At 48.9% G+C, this 20,890-nt stretch overlaps 1 protein-coding gene across 2 annotated transcripts in view; it reads right to left on the bottom strand.

The window, feature by feature from the left end:
- LOC142257263 (C5a anaphylatoxin chemotactic receptor 1-like) overlaps positions 1-20,890 on the bottom strand; it is a 128,282-nt gene that overhangs the window by 45,338 nt on the left and 62,054 nt on the right. The gene's annotated exons all lie outside the window — the stretch shown is intronic.

The raw sequence follows: 20,890 nt of genomic DNA, 5'->3' as shown, positions 1-20,890 counted from the left end.
TAGCACAGCAATGGAGGATCTTTGAATATTGTTTTTAACCGGTTATGTTTATGTAGAATGTGGTGATGTTTCTTGGCCGTACTTCTCAGTACCTCAAGCTGTGGGTTGTAGGCCACCACCAGAGGTACTCGACTATTAATGTAGAATGTTTTGAAGTTTCTTGGCCGAATGTAGAATATGGTGAAGTTTCTTTATTTACAAGAACACATGTCTGTGTTGGTCACAACCAGTCCTGTGACCATGGTCCATGTTTACTACTATATATGTAACGAAGTCCATGTACCAGGTTGTACACACTATAAAAATCTTCTCGTTATTCAGGTAACTTTTCTCTTTTTATTCAAACCCTGTTGATTAGACACTTATCTTCTAACTTTTTCTATATGAAAAATAACAAACTTAGGAAAATAATAAACGAAACACAGATACCTACCGTATTTTTCGGACCATAAGACGCACTTTTTTCCCCCCAAATGTTGGGGGAAAGTGAGGGGTGCGTCTTATGGTCTGACTATAAGGCTGCGGGGAATGAGGGTGCCGCGGTGCAGCGGGTCATCGGCGGCACGAGCAGGCTGTAACAGCCTGCCGTGACCACGTGGGCCCGCTCATTACATATGCACGCCCATCCTCCCGCCCATCATCTCTCAGCGAAAAATAATTAGCAGCCGGCCGTGATCACCCCTGGCAACTACAGCCTGGAGTGATCATGTGCGGCTGTATTCACTGCCCCCCGTGCATCATTATCAGCGCGGGGTGCAGTGAATCAGTGTACTCACCCGTCACCGTGTGTGGAGCCACCCCCTTGCAGCATCGCGTCTTCCTGTCTGTGCCGGCGGTCAGCTGATCTGGACACTAGCTGCGCGCACCGCGATGACGTCATCGCTGTGCGCGCCGCTAGTATCCACCAGAATCGATCAGCTTACCGCCGGCACAGACAGGAAGACGCGATGCTGCAGACACCGGTGACGGCTCCACACAGCGGCGCTGCAGCTGAGACAGAGATCGGTGCTTCAGGGAGTGAGGAAGGGTAAGTATAAACGTTTATTTTTTTTTTCCTGTGCCACAGGATACACGCCATTTACCAGGATGGGGGCATATCATGAGCAGGATGGATGGGGGCATATCATGAGCAGGATGGATGGGGGCATATCATGAGCAGGATGGATGGGGGCATATCATGAGCAGGATGGATGGGGGCATTTCATGAGCAGGATGGATGGGGGCATATCATGAGCAGGATGGATGGGGGCATATCATGAGCAGGATGGATGGGGGCATATCATGAGCAGGATGGATGGGGGCATATCATGAGCAGGATGGATGGGGGCATATCATGAGCAGGATGGATGGGGGCTTATCATGAGCAGGATGGATGGGGGTATATCATGAGCAGGATGGATGGGGGGTATATTATTAGCAGGATGGGGGGTAAATGAGCAGGATTATATACAAGGCAGGAGGATCCTTATCAGAATGGGGTACCTTAGTAGAAAATGTGGGAACATTACCCCCATAACAGTGTCAGCAGCAGATCCTCGCCCCATAACAGTGTGTCATGACCATATTTTTTGGTTAAAATTTTATTTTCCTCCTCTAAAACCAGGGTGCGTCTTATGGTCAGGTGCGTCTTATAGTCCGAAAAATACGGTAATACTCAGTAATAGCATTACACATTTTACTGGTACCATTAGCATTCTTCCCTGTACCTTCGTGGGGTCGACCTTTTCAGTTCCGAACCCTCATCCCCCTCTTGTGACATGACTAGATCGCCTACAGGTTCCTTAGCCTCATTACTAGGTGTAGCTGGTAGGACTCTACGTGTGCGTGGCAAGGAGACAAGTGCTACTCTAGGTGTTGAAGTGGCTGCAGTGTCAGTAAGCCTTTCCTGTTCTGGTTCTTCCACGGGTTGTGGGAATGTTAATACAGGGACTATTACTGCTCCATTCTGCATAGGCCAATCTTCCGGAAAGTCACCCAGAATAGTTCGGATTATTCTCTTCCTTCGTTCCACCACTTGAGGTTGGGGTTGAGGCTCATCTGCTACTCATAAGGGATCTGGACATCTTTTCAGGTGGTCTCGGGAGACAGTAGCCGTGGTCCTTCCCTGGTCCTTGCTAATTAGGCAGATCTTCTGGTTGTCGAAGTCGGAGGGTTGTACCACATATGGCTCCTTTTCCCATTGGTCATCTAATTTGTGCAGCTTTCTCTTTCTTTTCAACGCACTTCTGAATCTGTTTGTACTTGATCTGGCGACGTGAGTCCCAATCCGCTCTGGGCAAGTAGGTTTCAGGCAACTCAACCTCCATCTCTAAGTCCACGGGAAGTCTTCCAGGTCTGGCTCTCATCAAGTAAGCTAAGGTACACTTGGTGGATTCCACCGGGATGTTGTTATAGATGTCCACAAGGTCTGGTAGCTTTTCAGGCCACTGGTTCCGCTCTTCAAGAGGAAGAGTCTTCAACAGATTGATCACTAGGTGGTTCATCTTCTCACACATCCCATTCGTCTGTGCATGATAGGTTGTGGTGCGTATTTTCTTGCACCCGTACAGACTGCAGAACTCCTGGAAGATTTCAGCCTCAAATGCGGGACCTTGATCAGTAAGGACTCGATCGGGATACCCATGCGGCCTACAGAAGTGCGCTAGGAACACCTTTGCCGCGGTGCTGGCAGTCAAATCTTTAACGGGTACCACTACCAAGAACCGTGAATAGTGGTCGACCATCATGAGCGCATACGTATACCCACTCCTGCTGGGGGTTAACTTGACATGATCGAGAGCCACAATCTCCAGGGGCTGTTTGGTGACAATCGGCTGAAGTGGTGCTCGTTGACTGGTGCCATCCTGCCTTCTCAAGGCACAGGGACCGCAATTCCTAAACCAGGCTTCTATGGAGTCTCTCATTCCTATCCAGTAGAAACGACTTCTCAGCAACATTTCCAGCTTCTTCCATCCGAAGTGCCCAGCTCCATCATGGTACGCTTCCAGCACCACCGGGACATACGCCCGAGGTATCATGATCTCACAGATCCTCTCATGGGTCTTGGGGTTGGTTAAGCTTCTGCACAATTTGCCTTGATGGAGATAAAGACGACTTTGGTCCTGCCACAGTTTCCTGGCTTTTTCTGGGGCGCCTGGTTCAAGGCAGGCACCAGGTCTGGCCAGCAGTACCTTAACTAATCTGATTGCAGGGTCACCATCTTGGGCTTCCTGCCAACCGTGATGAGGCAAGTGATCACAGGTAATTTCTTGTTGATGGGCATATGGTCGAAGCCGCTCTCTGGGAACGGGCTGATGGAATGCAGGCAATTTAATCTCCTCCAGGCCATCTTCATCTCTCCCGTCATCAAACAGATGAGGCATCCTGGACAGTGCATCAGCGTTAGTGTTCTTGCGGCCAGCCCTGTATTTTATGATAAAATCATAATTTTCTAACCTTGCGACCCATCGCTTTTCCAAGGCTCCCAGCTTCGCTGTATCTAGGTGAGTCAATGGGTTATTGTCTGTGTACACAGTGAACTTGGCGGCAGCAAGATAGTGCTTGAACCTTTCCGTCAAAGCCCATACAAGTGCCAGGAACTCCAGTTTGAAAGAACTATAGTTCTCCGGGTTCCTCTCCGTGGGCCTTAGTTTCCGGCTGGCGTAGGATGTCACCTTCTCCTTGCCCTTCTGCACCTGTGACAGGACGGCTCCAAGCCCCATGTTACCAGCATCCGTGTACAGTATAAACGGGAGACCGTAGTTGGGATACACCAGAATTTCATCCCCTGTCAGGACAGACTTCTTCTGCTCAAAAGATTCTTCTTGTTCCTTGCCCCATTGGAACGGAGGGCCCGAGGACTTGCCGTGCACTGTTTGTCCCACCAGAAGGTACTACAAGGGGGCCGCAATCTGCGTGTACCCCTTGACAAACCCCATCAAGCCCAGGAACTGCCGCACCTCTTTGACGGTTTTGGGACTTGGCCAGTTCTGGATAGCTGTAATTTTCTCCGGATCCGGTGCCACACTTTCAGCACTGACCACATGCCCCAAGTACTGTACCTTAAGCTTCAGCAGGTGGCACTTGGATGGCTTGAGCTTCATCCCATACTTAGACAGTGCCTCAAATACCTCTGACAAGTGTTGCAGGTGCGCCTCGTACGTTTTGGAGTATTCAATAACGTCGTCCAGGTAGAGCAAGATGGGTCTTGAAATTGCAGTGGTGCAAACAGCACTCCATGAGCCTCTAGAACGTTCCCGGTGCATTGAACAGCCCTAATGGCATGCTATTGAATTCAGACAGTCCCATCGGGGTAGCGAATGCGGTCTTCTCCCGGTCTTCCTCAGCAACAGGCACCTGCCAGTATCCGCTAGTGAGATCAATTGTAGAAAAGTATGTAGCAGATTTTAAGGCAGCCAACGATTCCTCAATGCGGGGCAAGGTGTAGGCATCTATGCCGCCCCCGCGACAGCCGACAGGCTGCTTGGATCCGGATCCGCAGTGGCTCGAGGGGTCTCCGGACCCGAGGCAGGGTTGTGCGGATGCTCGAAAATGAAAAAGGGGAAGAAAGGGTGAATTGGATAGTGTTCGTGATGCCACCCACGGGTCGTGGTAAAACGATATACCATCGCTGCTGAATTTAGGAGACAGAGAGAGCACCCGGGAGCGATGGGATGGCAGCTGGAGATGTTAACCCCTCCGTGGGCAGGGAAAGGGGTCCCGGGGCTCGGTGCTGGGCAGGCTGGGGACCCGTTGGAAACAAAGGGGAACAACATACTCACACAGTCCAGAGATGCTGACACGGACACCGGGTAAACCAAAGTCTTGAATGCCCTGCAGCCTTAGTCCGAGCACGCTGGGTCCATGCCCTTTTGGCGTTGCTGGTTGGTCTGTAGCCTTGTCCCTTGGCACTGTGTTTAACTTGGTGGATCCCTTTCACCTAAGACTACTTGGGTCCCGCTCACCTGCGTGGCTAGCAATGTGAGCCTGCTCTCAGGGTTCACGCTTGGGATTTTCTGGACGATTTTGGGAAGTCCTATCCCCCTCGTTGCGCTAGTACCCCGATTTTGGAGCGGGTGGAGAGCGGTTCATGAAGATTCAGTTTCAGATAAGTGAACAAGGAAAATTATATACAAGAGCAAAAAAAATCATATATGCATGAACATAAAATATTTTTTTTTTTTTTTATAAAAAAAACCCCCCAAAAAACAAAAAGACACATAAAACACTCTTTTATCCGGGAAGTACATGCAAATGTGACGCCCTGGGCAAGCCAGGGGTCACAGGTAATGACATCACCACACCCTACACCCCGGTTAGGTACACCTAAGCTAGACCTGAAACCCTTGTTGCCTTCCTCCAGGGGCTGATGTCCACACCAGGGGGTGGAGCCAGGCGGTTGGTCTCCACCCACCGAGGAGTTCACAGTCCTGGAGGCGGGAAAACCAGGCAGTTTAGCTCAGGCAGAGCTTGAGTTCAGAGAGAGATTAGAGTTGGAAAGGAAAGAGAGCAGTTTGAGAGGTGAAAGTGGAAGGAGGAAAAGTGACAGTTTGAAAGCCTGAAGTTAGTCCGGGTGTGTGCCCCGGACAGAGACAGCAAGGTTAGCAGATGGCGGTGACCGTCTGCAGTGGAGGCTGATCGGAGTTACCGTAAGGACCGCGGACGGGTGGTGGCCCGGCGGTACCGGACCGATACACAAGGAGAAGCCAGCACCATTGGCAGGGGCCTTTCGGATCCCAGCAAGGCTTGGAGTCGCCGTAAATTTGCCAAATCCGTCAGTGAAGGGGACCTCCGGGTCTCCAAACAGCTAAGTCCCGATTGAAGGAAACAGTCCAACCGTATGAGAGAGACACCGCCACCGCCAAGGCACCAGTTTCTCAGGGCCAGCGCCTGCGGGCAAAGAGGGGCTCCTCCGGCCCATATCCAAGTCGGGGAGCGGGTTACCGGTGGGAATCCATCGCTACCAACATTGAACATAGGTGCAGGGAAAGAGACAGTCACCGTTAACTACCGGGGAAAAGCAACAGCAGCCGTCCGTGGGAACCGTCTTTCCAGCCGTGTGTTTTACCGAGAACTGTGTCATCGTCTCAGGCTGAGTGAGTACCACCGTGCCGTGAGGCACAGCGCTGCCCCGTGACCCTGCACCTCACCAAGCCCTGCACCGGGCCTGCCATCCCTCATCCTCCACCCTATCACTGGGCCCCGGGACAACCACCCCCTACCCACAGAGGGGAGAACTAACAACTTTGCTGCTCCCTGTCACCGCTCCCGGGATCCCCATACAGAGCAGCGGTGGTGTTACCAAAAATCACCACAACCGTGGGTGGCGTCACGGACAATAAATCCCCAAAATCAATCCCCCTTTCACTCACGGGCGAGGAGCGCCGCTCGAGTCCCCGGGATCCGGCCCATCGCTCGAGCCACCGAGCAGCCACAGCAGCAGCGGCGGCCGGACCCGAGCAGTGGGAGAGCGCAGCGTCTCCTCCTCCGCCTGTGACACAAACATTATCTACCAATATTTAATAATGAAACATGACATCTTGTTTCAGATTAAGACCATTGGGTATTCTAGTTCTATCTGTCTGATTTTTGGCAAGTGGTGATTGTTCACACTCAGTCATCAGTCCTGTCCACAGGCTATTAATCCAAACAGCACTTGCCTGGGCCTGTCCCGCCCACAGCCATGACTGAGTCGTGGGTACAGGATAGAAAAGCATCAGGTAAGTGCTGTTTCTAATGGATAAAACGTTCTGCTTTTAATGTGTGAGGCCGCATGGCACCCATTAAATAAAATGAAATATAGAGTAGGACTGCCCCATGAGATTTGCCGTGACGTGGCGGGGTAGCTCAAAAGATTGCAATTTTTTGCCAAAAATCTCTTTATCAAGTACAGTTTAGAAATTGTGCAGTCTATTTTTCTGACTGTTGCAATTAATATACCTAGAAATAGGATATGTGGCAGTCTCACCAGTGTTAAGGGGGGGTTACACGCAGCGATATTGCTAGCGATGTCTCGGGTGACAGAACCTGCCCCCGTCGTTTGTGCGTCACGGGCAAAGCGCTGCCCGTGGCGCACAATATCGTTAGGCCCTGTCACATGGACTTACCTGCCTAGCGACGTCGCTGTTGGTGGCAAACCGCCTCCTTTCTAAGGGGGCGGTTCGTTCGGCGTCACTAAGCGGCTGCTCAATAGAAGCGGTGGGGCGGAGATGAGCGGCTGTAACATCCCGCCCACCTCCTTCCTTCCTCATTGCCGACATCAGCCAGACCTCTGAAACCAAATCTGATTACGGATTTTTTAGTCCCAAAATCATCCACAAAAAAGAGAAAAAACACCGTAGAGGAACAAGAGCAGGACTCAAGTCAAAACAAAAGAGAGAAAAGGATTATCTAAGTGCCACAGCTAGAGATAAAATTACTGACATTTCATCTCATGGGATCCCCCAGAAATCTGGGATAATACACATCAATACCAATAATAATGCAAATGACAAAAATAACATTTTCAACCTCTCCGACTATGTGCTCAATGAGGGGGAGTCAAGGGTTCTAAACAAGGGTCTATCTTTCTGCCCTTCATACAGATCAAAGGATTTTGACTAGTGATGAGCGAGCATGCTTGTAACTACTCGGTACTCGCACGAGTATCGCTGTACTCGGGCTGCTCGGCGGGGACCGAGTAATCTCGCGATACTCGTGCTGTACTCGTGGTCTTCATTTCTGCATGTTGGCGCTCTTTTGAGAGCCAGCCCTCATGCAGGGATTGGCTGGCAGACCACTGCAATGCCACAGCCCTGTTAGTTGTGGAATTGCAGTGATTGGCCGGCCTGCACAGCGTGACCGAGCCTTTATACCGGCCGGCGCGCTGTGCTCTGCTCACAGCTATCCAGACAGTCAGTGCAGGGAGAGTGTCGCTGATTCAGGGAAAGCTTTGCGGCCCTTTATAGCTATTTCAGTTGCAGGGCTGCAAACAGTGTGACCAAAAGTCCTTCTCAGGACTATTCTAGTTGTATACAGGCAGGCAGGGTATAGCCAGGTCGGAGTACAGTAGCAGAGTCCTTCTCAGGACTATTGTTGCTATATACAGGCAGGGTATAGCCAGGTCGGAATACAGGCTAGTGACCAGAAGAGTCCTTGTCAGGACTATTGTAGCAGTATACAGGCAGGCAGGCAGGGTATATAGCCATTCCTAGTGGTGACCGTATACCAGCCTTCATCATATCTGGGGCTGGTGTACACAGTGTAAAACAGTCCAGATAGTGTCAGACTTCTCAGTAATTGTCGCTCCTAAAAACCAGTTAGGTTCTTATTGCGTCCGTGCTTGCATTTAAAAACAGCACGTGTGTGCCTGTCGGTGGCAGCGTACAGGTGCGCGTTTTGCACAAACTATTATATAACGCACAAGTCTAGTGTATAATACACGTCAGTCAGCAGTGTCTGATAGTGTCAGACTTCTCAGTAATTGTCGCTCCTAAAAACCAGTTAGGTTCTTATTGCGTCCGTGCTTGCATTTAAAAACAGCACGTGTGTGTCTGTCGGTGGCAGCGTACAGGTGCGCGTTTTGCACAAACTATTATATAACGCACAAGTCTAGTGTATAATACACGTCAGTCAGCAGTGTCTGATAGTGTCAGACTTCTCAGTAATTGTCGCTCCTAAAAACCAGTTAGGTTCTTATTGCGTCCGTGCTTGCATTTAAAAACAGCACGTGTGTGTCTGTCGGTGGCAGCGTACAGGTGCGCGTTTTGCACAAACTATTATATAACGCACAAGTCTAGTGTATAATACACGTCAGTCAGCAGTGTCTGATAGTGTCAGACTTCTCAGTAATTGTCGCTCCTAAAAGCCAGTTAGGTTCTTATTGCGTCCGTGCTTGCATTTAAAAACAGCATGTGTGTGGCAGTCGGTGGCAGCGTCAGGCTCCATATTGTCCCTGGATAGAGACATGCATGATGGCCTGTAAACATGAAGTGCCCATTGTAAGGAAGTGGGTCTATTGTAGTATAGCCCTTAGGCAGGGCAGCCAAAAATTGGGAGGCTCCACATTGTCCCTGGATAGAGATGTGCATGAGGTCCTCAAAACATTGTTCCCATTGCAAAAATTTACCACTGGGGGTATACCTGAAACAACGGCTTAACTATTGTAACGGTCACCATGATGGCGCATGAGGAGAAGGAGGAGCAGTCCAGCGATTAGCCAAAGTCCAGAAGTGTGTTACCATGGGTGAGTGGAGGTACATGGCAAATTCCCGTTACAAACTTTAAATTCCGCTGTAATTTGCTGTTGGTGTGTGTGGTGAAGTCTGGCCCAATCCAACCCTTGTTCATCTTGATCAGAGTCAGCCTGTCAGCATTTACAGTTGACAGGCGGGTGCGTTTATCTGTAATGATTCCACCTGCGGCACTAAAAACACGCTCTGACAAAACGCTAGCGGCAGGGCAGGCCAGGACTTCCAAGGCGTAGAGAGCCAATTCATGCCACGTGTCCAGCTTGGATACACATTAATTGTAAGGCACAGAGGAATGTCGGAGTACAGTTGTTTGATCTGCAAGGTACTCCTTGAGCATCTGGCCAAACTTAGGATTTCTTGTGTCACTACCCCTCACCTCAGGGGCTGTGGTATGTGAGGGGCTGAGAAAACTGTCCCACATCTTAAAGACTGTTCCCCTACCTCTGGCGGATTGGACTTGTGCCCCTCTCGGCTGTACGCCTTGGTTGTCCAGTGATTCCTGACCTATGCCGCTAGCGTTTTGTGAGGGGAATGCTTTGCCTACTTCCGTGACTATGGCCTTCTGGAACTGCTGCATTTTGCCTGACCTCTCCGCCTCGGGAATAAGAGACATAAAGTTCTCCTTTTAGCGTGGGTCTAACAGTGTTACCAACCAGTAATGATTGTCGGCCAAGATGTTCTTAACGCGAGGGTCACGAGACAGGCAGCTTACCATAAAGTCAGCCATGTGTGCCAGACTCTTAACAGCCATCACTTCAGTATCCTGACCAACACGATGACTGAACATGCTGTCCTCCTCCTCCTCCTCCTCATCATCTACCCTGTCCTCTGGCCAGCCACGCTGAACCGAGGATATGACTGCATGTCATATCCTCAATTTGGCCAGAGAGTTCCGTCTGCAATGCATCATGGTTGTTTTTTGAGCAGAGACCATTTTAGAAGGCAGAGAAGCGGTATGGTGACGCTAATAATGTCGTCATCGCCGCTCACCATCTTGGTGGAGTCCTCAAAGTTTTGGCGGATGGTGCATAGGTCGGACATCCATCTCCACTCCTCAGGTGTTATGTGTGGAGTTTGACCCATTTCCCGACGGCTTAGGTGATGCAGGTACGCAACAACTGCCCTCTTCTGCTCACATATCCTGACCAACTTGTGCAGAGTTGAATTCCAACGCGTGGGGACATCACACACCAGTCTGTGTGCCGGAAGATGCAAACAGCGTCTTAAGCCGGCAAGGCCGGCTGAAGCAGTAGGTGACTTTCGAAAATGTGCAGACAGGCGGCGAACTTTTACCAGCAGATCAGACAGCTCTGAGTATGACTTTAGAAACCGCTGAACCACGAGGTTGAGCACATGGGCCACGCATGGAACATGTGTCAGCTGGCCTCGCCTCAAAGCCGCCACCAGGTTCCGGCCATTGTCACACACGACCTTTCCTGGCTTTAGGTTCAGAGTTGTGAGCCAGTGATCTGCCTGCTGTTTCAGAGCTGTCCACACCTCTTCTGCATTGTGGGGTTTGTCACCTATGCAGATTAGCTTCAGCACTGCCTGTTGCCGCTTCGCCGAGGCAGTGCTGCAGTGCTTCTGTGTCGCCCTGGACAAGCCAGGGGCCACAGAGCACAACACTTAAACACCCCACACTCCCTGCAGGCATATCATAGTCAAAACACAAAATCCTTGTTGCCTTCCCCAGGGGCTGTTGTCCACACCAGGGTGTGGAGCCAGGCGGTTGGTCTCCACCCACCGAGGAGGAGGGAAAACACAGGCAGTGAGAGTTAAGCTAAGGAAGTGGAAGGAGGAAAGTAGTAGAGAGGAGAAAAGTGACAGCAAAGAGCCTGAAGTTGGTCCGGGTGTGTGGCCCGGACAGGACAGCAAGGTTGGCAGGATGTGGTGACCGTCTGCAGTGGAGGCCGATTGGAGTCTGCCGTAAGGACCGTGGACGGGTGGTGACCCGGCCGTACCGGACCGGTATACAAAGAGAAGCCAGCACAATTGGCAGAGGACTTTCGGATCCCGGCAAGGCTTGGTGTCGCCGTGAATTTGCCAAATCTGTTAGTGAAGGGAACCTCAGGGTTTCCAAACAGCCAAGTCCAGATAGAAGGCAACCGTACAACCGTGAAGGGGAGACACCGCCACCGCTAAGGGCAACCGTCTCCCAGGGCCAGCGCCTGTGGGCAAAAGGGGCTCCTCTGGCCCATATCCAGGTCGGGGAGCGGGTTACCGTTGGGAAACCATCACTACCAACACTTAACTTAGGTGCAGGGAGAGACAGTCATCACTAACCTGCAGGGAGGAACAACCGCAGCCGTCCGAGTGACCCGTCCATCCAGCCACTTGTTTTACCGTGAACTGTGTCATCATCATTGGGCTGAGTGAGTACCTCCGTGCCGTGCGGCACAGCGCTGCCCCTGCGACCCTGCACCTCATCAGGCCCCGCAACCCGCCTGTCATCCATCTCTACCCCATCACCAGGCCCCGGGACAACCAACCCCCCTACCCACGGAGGGGAGAAATAACAACAAAGCTGCTCCCTGTCACAGGCTCCCGGGATCCCCGTCCAGAGCAGCGGTGGTGTCCACACAATCACCACAACCGTGGGTGGCGTCACGGACAATATCCCCAAAACCCAAACCACCCCTTTTCACTCACGGGCGAGTAGCGCCGCTCGAGTCCCCGGGATCCGGCCATCGCTCGAGCCAACGAGCAGCAGCAGCCGTAGAGCAGCGTCAGCCGGACCCGAGCAGTGGAAGAGCGCACCGTCCCCTCCTCCGCCCGCGACACTTCCAGCTTGGGACTGGTGTGGAGGGTAAAGTGGATCAGGATGCGCAGGAGGAGGAGGAGGCTGAGGAGCATGACATTCCGGAGCTGTAGAGTGTGTGTGAAACCCTGACTGAGGTAGGGCCTGCAAAACTTGGTGTGTGAAGGACGTGTTCCGTCCCTCGCTCAGACTGGGTCCCAGCTTGCACAATATTAACCCAGTGTGACGTCAACGAGATGTAGCGGCCTTGCCCACATGCACTTGTCCACGTGTCTGTGGTTAGGTGGACTTTGGCTGAAACAGCGTTGTTCAGGGCACGTGTGATGTTTTGTGACACGTGGTTATGCAATGCGGGGACGGCACACCGGGAGAAATAGTGGCGGCTGTGGACCGAGTAACGTGGGACAGCTGCCACCATCATGTCGCGGAATGCTTCTGTCTCAACCAGCCTAAAAGGCAACATTTCCAGCGCAAGCAGTCGCGAAATGTTAGCATTTAGAACTGTGGCATGTGGGGTGTTGGCAGTGTATTTGCGCCTGCGTTCAAAGGTTTGCTGAATGGATAACTGAACGCTGCGCTGGGACAAGGACGTGCTTGATGATGGTGTTCTTTCTGCGTAGGCAACTGCAGGTGCAGGAGTGGAGGAGGCTTGTTCGCAGGCAGCATGGACAGGGGATTGGCTCGCATGCACAACCAGCGAAGACGTAGCAGTGACATCAGCAAGCACTGCTCCTCGACTCTGTTGTACTTCCCACAAAGTCGGGTGCTTGGCTGACATGTGCCTGATCATGCTGGTGGTGGTCAGGCTGCTAGTTTTGGTACCCCTGCTGATGCTGGCATGGCAGGTGTTGCAAATGGCCTTTTTAGAATCATCTGGAGCCAACTTAAAAAACTGCCAATGTCAGAGTTCCGGGTTTTCCAGTTTTCTTTGAAAGAGCTTGCCCTTTGTTAACATGGAGTTTTCTGTTCTGTTGCCCTACTTCCTGTCCATCTGTTTAAAAGCCGCCCCTAAAGCTTAGTCCAGTGCCTGAGTATACTGCTTCCTGTGTGCTCCTGCCCTGCTGCTTTTGGTTCCTGATTGTTAATCGGATCCTCTTGGAAAACAACCGACACCGACTCTGGACTTCATCTGGTATCATCTAGATGTGCCCGGACTCCGTTTGCCGTCTTTGGTCGGCACTTCTGCCCGGTTCCTTCCGTTTAATACCACTCTGGACTCACATCACGTACGGACATTTTTGGACTTACCTATTGCCCTTTTGTGTCCCGGCTGCTGCGCATTTAGGGCTTCTGGGGTCTGGGGTGATTGCCAGACAGTCCCTGTATAGGGGTTCGCTCTTGGTGGTCTCCCTGGGGGAGTCCGGTGCGCGGTCCCGGGAATTCCCTTTCGCTCCGTCCCTGGAAGGTATTTCCTGTATTTATGTTCTACTGTGTTTTTTGTTCCGTTTATGTACATATTTGCTGGTTGCATATTATAAACGTCTTGCACCAAGAACTCGTCTCTGGTTGTCATTGCCCTAACGCAATCGAAATCCTCAATACATACAATAGTATTACAGCCAGACTCGGGAAGAACCTAACATTTGTACAGGGCACCTTGTGTCGTGTTGTTCCGGGGAACAGTTGCCTGACGTCTGCCTGGGGCCACCACTCTGCTTCTTTACTGCCTGTTGGGATGCTACGCCTCCCTCCCCCTGTGAAACTGCTGTCCTCGCTCTGCATATCCTCCTGCCAGGTTGGGTCAGTTACTGGATCATCCACCACGTCGTCTTCCTCTTCCGCACCCTGCTCCTCCTCCTGACTTCCTGACAATTGTGTCTCATCATCGTCCACCCCTTGTTGAGACACGTTGCCAACTTCGTGAGAACGTGGCTGCTCAAATATTTGGGGCAATCTGTACATACAATCTCGTCATGGCCCACTTCAACAGGAGCTGGCGAGAGGCCAGAATTTGTGAATGGAAACGTGAACGAACAGCTCTTCCGAGTGTCCAAGTGTGGGATCAGTAATGTCCGTGGGACGTGTACTCGGCCTGGTGGTAGGAAGGGAGGATCAGGTTCTGAAATGTGCGGTGCAGTATCACGGCTACTGACACTTGACCGTGTGGAAGACAGAGTGTTTGTGGTGGTGCCAATCTGACTGGAAGCATTATCCGCTATCCAACTAACAACCTGTTGACACTGGTCTTGGTTCAAGAGCGGTGTACTGCTGCGGTCCCCAAGAATTTGGGACAGGACGTGCGAGCGACTAGATGTGGCCCTTTGTTTTGGCGAAATTAGAGCTTGCACACAACCTCGGTCTCTGCCTGCACCACCATCACGTCCACTTCCTTGTTCGTTGACAACGCCCTTGCGCATTTTGGAATGCTGTGCTGATGTGTATTCACTAGACTTGTGCGTTATATCCAAGTTTTTGCAAAACTCACACAAATGCAGCGGAAAGCTGCCACCAACAGGCACACACGTGCGGTTTTTAAATGCAAGCACGGAGGCACTAAGAACCTAACAGGTCTCTATCCAGGGACAACGTGGAGCCTCCCAATTTTTGGCTGCCCTGCCTAAGGGCTATACTACAATAGACCCACTTCCTTCCAATGGGCACTTCAGGTTTACAGGCCATCATGCATGTCTCTATCCAGGGACAACGTGGAGCCTCCCAATTTTTGGCTGCCCTGCCTAAGGGCTATACTACAATAGACCCACTTCCTTCCAATGGGCACTTCAGGTTTACAGGCCATCATGCACGTCTCTATCCAGGGACAATGTGGAGCCTCCCAATTTTTGGCTGCCCTGCCTAAGGGCTATACTACAATAGACCCACTTCCTTCCAATGGGCACTTCAGGTTTACAGGCCCTCATGCACGTCTCTATCCAGGGACAACGTGGAGCCTCCCAATTTTTGGCTGCCCTGCCTAAGGGCTATACTACAATAGACCCACTTCCTTCCAATGGGCACTTCAGGTTTACAGGCCATCATGCACGTCTCTATCCAGGGACAACGTGGAGCCTCCCAATTTTTGGCTGCCCTGCCTAAGGGCTATACTACAATAGACCCACTTCCTTACAATGGGCACTTCAGGTTTACAGGCCATCATGCACGTCTCTATCCAGGGACAATGTGGAGCCTCCCAATTTTTGGCTGCCCTGCCTAAGGGCTATACTACAATAGACCCACTTCCTTCCAATGGGCACTTCAGGTTTACAGGCCCTCATGCACGTCTCTATCCAGGGACAACGTGGAGCCTCCCAATTTTTGGCTGCCCTGCCTAAGGGCTATACTACAATAGACCCACTTCCTTCCAATGGGCACTTCAGGTTTACAGACCCTCATGCACGTCTCTACCCAGGGACAACGTGGAGCCTCCCAATTTTTGGCTGCCCTGCCTAAGGGCTATACTATAATACACCCACTTCCTGACAATGGACACTTAATGTTTTGAGGCCCTCATGCACGTCTCTACCCAGGGACAACGTGGAGCCTCCCAATTTTTGGCTGCCCTGCCTAAGGGCTATACTACAATAGACCCACTTCCTTCCAATGGGCACTTCAGGTTTACAGGCCCTCATGCACGTCTCTACCCAGGGACAACGTGGAGCCTCCCAATTTTTGGCTGCCCTGCCTAAGGGCTATACTATAATACACCCACTTCCTGACAATGGACACTTAATGTTTTGAGGCCCTCATGCACGTCTCTACCCAGGGACAACGTGGAGCCTCCCAATTTTTGGCTGCCCTGCCTAAGGGCTATACTACAATAGACACACTTCCTTCCAATGGGCACTTCAGGTTTACAGGCCCTCATGCACGTCTCTATCCAGGGACAATGTGGAGCCTCCCAATTTTTGGCTGCCCTGCCTAAGGGCTATACTATAATACACCCACTTCCTGACAATGGACACTTAATGTTTTGAGGCCCTCATGCACGTCTCTACCCAGGGACAACGTGGAGCCTCCCAATTTTTGGCTGCCCTGCCTAAGGGCTATACTACAATAGACCCACTTCCTTCCAATGGGCACTTCAGGTTTACAGGCCCTCATGCACGTCTCTATCCAGGGACAATGTGGAGCCTCCCAATTTTTGGCTGCCTTGCCTAAGGGCTATACTATAATACACCCACTTCCTGACAATGGACACTTAATGTTTTGAGGCCCTCATGCACGTCTCTACCCAGGGACAACGTGGAGCCTCCCAATTTTTGGCTGCCCTGCCTAAGGGCTATACTACAATAGACCCACTTCCTTACAATGGGCACTTCAGGTTTACAGGCCATCATGCACGTCTGTATGCAGGGGCATTGGTGAACCTCACAATTTTGGACTGCCCTGGCAAAGGAAAATACTACAAAGACTCACTTCCTCAAAATGGGCACATTAGACTCAAGAGGCCTTCATGTACGTCTCTTCTCAGGGACATCGGAGTGCCACACAATGTTTTCACGTAAAATCTTTCATGTATTAATCTCAAAAAGTAACATACACCAGCTCTATCTCACTATTGGGTATGTGCCCTTAACATTTCCGCCATGAAAAATCATTTTGGGGTCATTTTGGAAGCTTTTCTGGTGAGTCCGTAAAAATGGCGTAAAACGCGGACAAAATTGTTCACAGCTGTGACTTTTCAGTGATAAATGCTTCAAGGGGTCTTCCCCATGCTGTTGCCATGTAATTTGAGCACTCTTCTGAGACTTTTGTGACATTTTTAGGGTTTCTCCATGCTGCCGGGGGGGTCATTTCACAAAAATACTCGGGTCTCCCATAGGATAACATTGGGCTCGTTGCTCGGGCCGAGTACACGAGTATCTTGGGAGGCTCGGCCCGAGCTTCGAGCACCCGAGCTTTTTAGTACTCGCTCATCACTAATTTTGACACCTTCCTTGATGTGCAAGATTATATCAGGAAGCTCACATTAAAAAGACACTTTCTTCTTAAAGGGGAAAATCCTACTACCACCACTCCAGAAGCAAGCCCTTATTGCCATGTTGCAGTGAAGCCTAAGTCCAAGTTTTACCCCACGCAAAGCAAGGGGCATTTCTTGAAAACTTTTTGTGATTTAGTCCTGGAAGACCTTAAAAAAGCCATTGGTCAAAAGAGGAAATCTAAATATAATTTAACACACCCCGAAAGGGAGGCTTTGACATCCCTAAAGAATAACAGCAATATAGTCATCAGAGCAGCCGATAAAGGGGGGGGAATTGTAATACAAAATAGAACGGATTATCTCAAAGAGGCTCACAGGATACTTTCAGATCCTATTCATTATGAGACTGCCAAGCAAATAGAGTATAATAAAGCCATTTCTGAATATAAAATTCTCATCCAGAAGGCTACAGAAAACAGCATTTTGAACCCTGCTGAAAAAAGATTTTTGCAGGTAAAAAACCCAGTAATGGCGTTTTTTACCACCTACCCAAAATCCATAAGGATGCGCTAAATCCCCCCGGCAGACCAATCATAGCAGGGATTGACTCCTTGACCTCGAATTTGGCCAACTATATAGATTTACTGTTACAGCCATACGTGTTTAAACTGGACAGTCATATCAGAGATTCTGCCCATCTCATAGAAAATGTCAGCGGGATTGCATGGAAAGATTCCTTCATTTTTGTAACCATTGATGTAGTCTCATTGTACTCCAACATACAACATCATTTGGGTCTATTTTGTATTTCCCTATTTTTGGAAAACGACAGCCAAATTCCACCAGCACAAAGAGACTTTATATTGGAAAGTATGAATTTTATTCTCTGTAATAATTATTTTTCTTTTGATAATACTCTATACCATCAGCGACTTGGGACAGCGATGGGGTCTAAGGCTGCATGTTCCTATGCCAACCTCTTTATGGGAATTTTTGAGATGATTCATATCCAAAACGGTCAATACAAAGAGGGTATAGTACTTTATAAGAGATTCATAGATGATCTGTTCATCATTTGGGATAGCAATTGCTCAGATGTCCAATCTCTCCTTGACAACCTGAATAGTAATAACTGGGGTTTAAAATTCACTTCCACAGTATGTGCTGATAGTATACAATTTTTGGATCTTGTCATTTTTCATCAAGGGCACAAAATTCTTACCAAAACCCATTTTAAAAAAGTAGATGCCAACAGTTATATTCACTATAACAGTGAGCACTATAATAAATGGTTACAGAATATTCCGCTCAATCAATATAAGAGAATCAGGAGAAATTGCACCCAGGATACTGATTTTAATGAACAAGTAGAGGTTTTGAGACAAAGGTTTGAGGATAAAGGGTACCCAAAGCCCCTGATACGGAGGGCTTACCAGGAATCCTCCAAACTCAAACAGATTGACCTTGTCAAAACACATAGGGGTGTCGTCCCTCCAGAATGTGAAGGAGGCGGGGATGGGAATCAGAACGCCAATAATAATAATAATAAAAATAAAAATGAAAATAAAAATAAAAATAATAATGGGCTTGAAAATAAACGAAAATCTGAAGGGGTGAGTCGAGATTATAGTGTAAATCTCATCACCACCTACAGTAGTGATAATATGGCCATCAAATATATCTTATCCAAACATTGGGACATTTTGAAAAGTGATCCCATCCTCACTCCCATTTTACCTCTTACCCCGGGTATCACTTTCAGGCGGGCCCCCACCATCAAAAATATTGTAGCACCGAGCAAACTAAAAAACAGGCTTTTTAAAAATACACTTGTAACTACAACAGGTGTTTTCAGATGTGGTTCCAAAAACTGTCTATGTTGCAAGAGCATTTATCATGGCAGAACCACTTTTTGTTCATCTAGTGGTAATGAGTCTTTCAAGATCAGGAAACGCCTGACATGCCAGTCTGATTTTGTCCTCTATTTGGTTGACTGCATATGCGGCAAACAATATGTGGGCAGAACGAGTCAGGCTCTCCACAATAGGCTGAACTCGCATCGCCATAATATCAAAACTAGTTTTCTCCTGCATGGGCTCTCAAAACATTGTACTCTTGAACATGAGAAAAGATTGGAGTTCAAGATCACCCCCATTGAACAAATTGACCCTATTGAGCACAATAGGACTGAAGCCTTAAGCAGAAAGGAGTCATTTTGGATACATAAACTAAACACTTTAAAACCTTTTGGCCTAAATGAGGTGTCAGATCTTTTTTTATTAAGCACCAACCTTGTCAAATCACTAATATTTATTCAGTTTTCCATCTCCGTACATATTATTATCTTTGTTTCTTTTTAATACCATTTTTCCATGGGTCAGTTTTTCCTAGTGACTATAATATATTCTTGATGAGTCCACGCATGATAAGACTATTATAAATTATGTTATTTCATGTTGTCCAATTTTTGCTCCAGAGACTATAATGCTTTTTTAATGAACCCATATATGATAAGACCAATATGATAAGACCAATATGTTTTTATGCTTTTATCATATTTTTAACAGAGATTTTTATATCTAGCGTTTTTTTATATTTCTGCACTATTTGCAGTTTTTTATGGACGTGTGGACTTTTAATATGTATTTAATATGTGCATGTATATTCGCATTCCTAAAAAATTTTATATATGTATTTTATTTTCTTTCAACACTTTGGATCCAATTTATTTAATTCATTTAATCTCCATATTGTTACTACCGGCCCATATGTCGCTTGCAAAACTATTTTGCAGGTTTCCTTTTTTAATCATGAAAATGTTTTTAATTATGTTCTAAATCATGTTTTAATTCATATACTATATTTTTCCCATTTTTTTAGCTAAATATTTCTTTCTATTTATTATTATCACCAGCAATACTTCATCAAATTCATTCCACCTCTACCAGATCGTGTTTGCACACTACCCTTCCTTTGTTGGATATTGCACACTTGTTTTCTCCCTACTACTCTACACCACAGTAAGCGCTATGTTCCAAGCTCTGACCCAGGGTCACCTCTGCTGAGTCAGTTTTGTTTCATGCGACTGCGCACTAAAGTTTTTCCCACGGTCTGAACTCTTTTCACCCTGACAGATCAGCACCTGCTCCATTCCCTCACGCATGCGTCCTTTTCTTGCTTCAGTTGAACTTCTTTCACCCGGTTAATTGATACCGTGACCGTCCCATTAATTTGGGACATAATCATCTTCTTTTCCTAATTCCCGGTCACGGACACACATTCTTTTTAGGAACTGTTTCACCGCAAAATCTTCACATACACTATTCCTTTTAACCATTAAACACCCAAGTTGAACAGCACGTAATAGATTTTCATTGAGTGAATCTGAGTCATTTCACTAATCACGGCCTTATTCTCCTTTCAATCACAAATCAGCCGGTAGCTAAATTGGATTGTCTGCTGCTTTAGAACAATGGTTGGGCAATGATCCCATTATTTTTGGATATAATCCTTTTCTATTTCTAAGGGGTGCTTCACACACAGCGAGCTCGCTGCCGAGATCGCTGCTGAGTCACGCTTTTTGTGACGCAGCAGTGACCTCATTAGCGATCTCGCTGTGTGTGACAATGAGCAGCGATCTGGCCCCTGCTGCGAGATCGCTGCTCGTTACACACAGCCCTGGTTCGTTTTCTTCAAAGCCGCTCTCCCGCTGTGACACACAGATCGCTGTGTGTGACAGCGAGAGAGCGACAAATGAAGCGAGCAGGAGCCGGCATCTGACAGCTGAGGTAAGCTGTATCCAAGATAAACATCGGGTAACCAAGGTGGTTACCCGATATTTACCTTAGTTACGAGCCTCTGCAGCTCTCACGCTGCCTGTGCTGCCGGCTCCGGCTCTCTGCACATGTAGCTGCTGTACACATCGGGTTAATTAACCCGATGTGTACAGCAGCTAGGAGAGCAAGGAGCCAGCGCTAAGCAGTGTGCGCGGCTCCCTGCTCTCTGAACATGTAGCTGCATTACACATCGGGTTAATTAACCCGATGTGTACTGTAGCTATGGTAG

This window comes from Anomaloglossus baeobatrachus, chromosome 11 (assembly GCF_048569485.1).
Source record: "Anomaloglossus baeobatrachus isolate aAnoBae1 chromosome 11, aAnoBae1.hap1, whole genome shotgun sequence".
In the NCBI taxonomy this organism is placed as follows: domain Eukaryota; kingdom Metazoa; phylum Chordata; class Amphibia; order Anura; family Aromobatidae; genus Anomaloglossus; species Anomaloglossus baeobatrachus.
The sequence above is the reverse complement of the archived record's forward strand: the minus strand, read 5'-3'. Positions and strand labels throughout refer to the sequence as shown.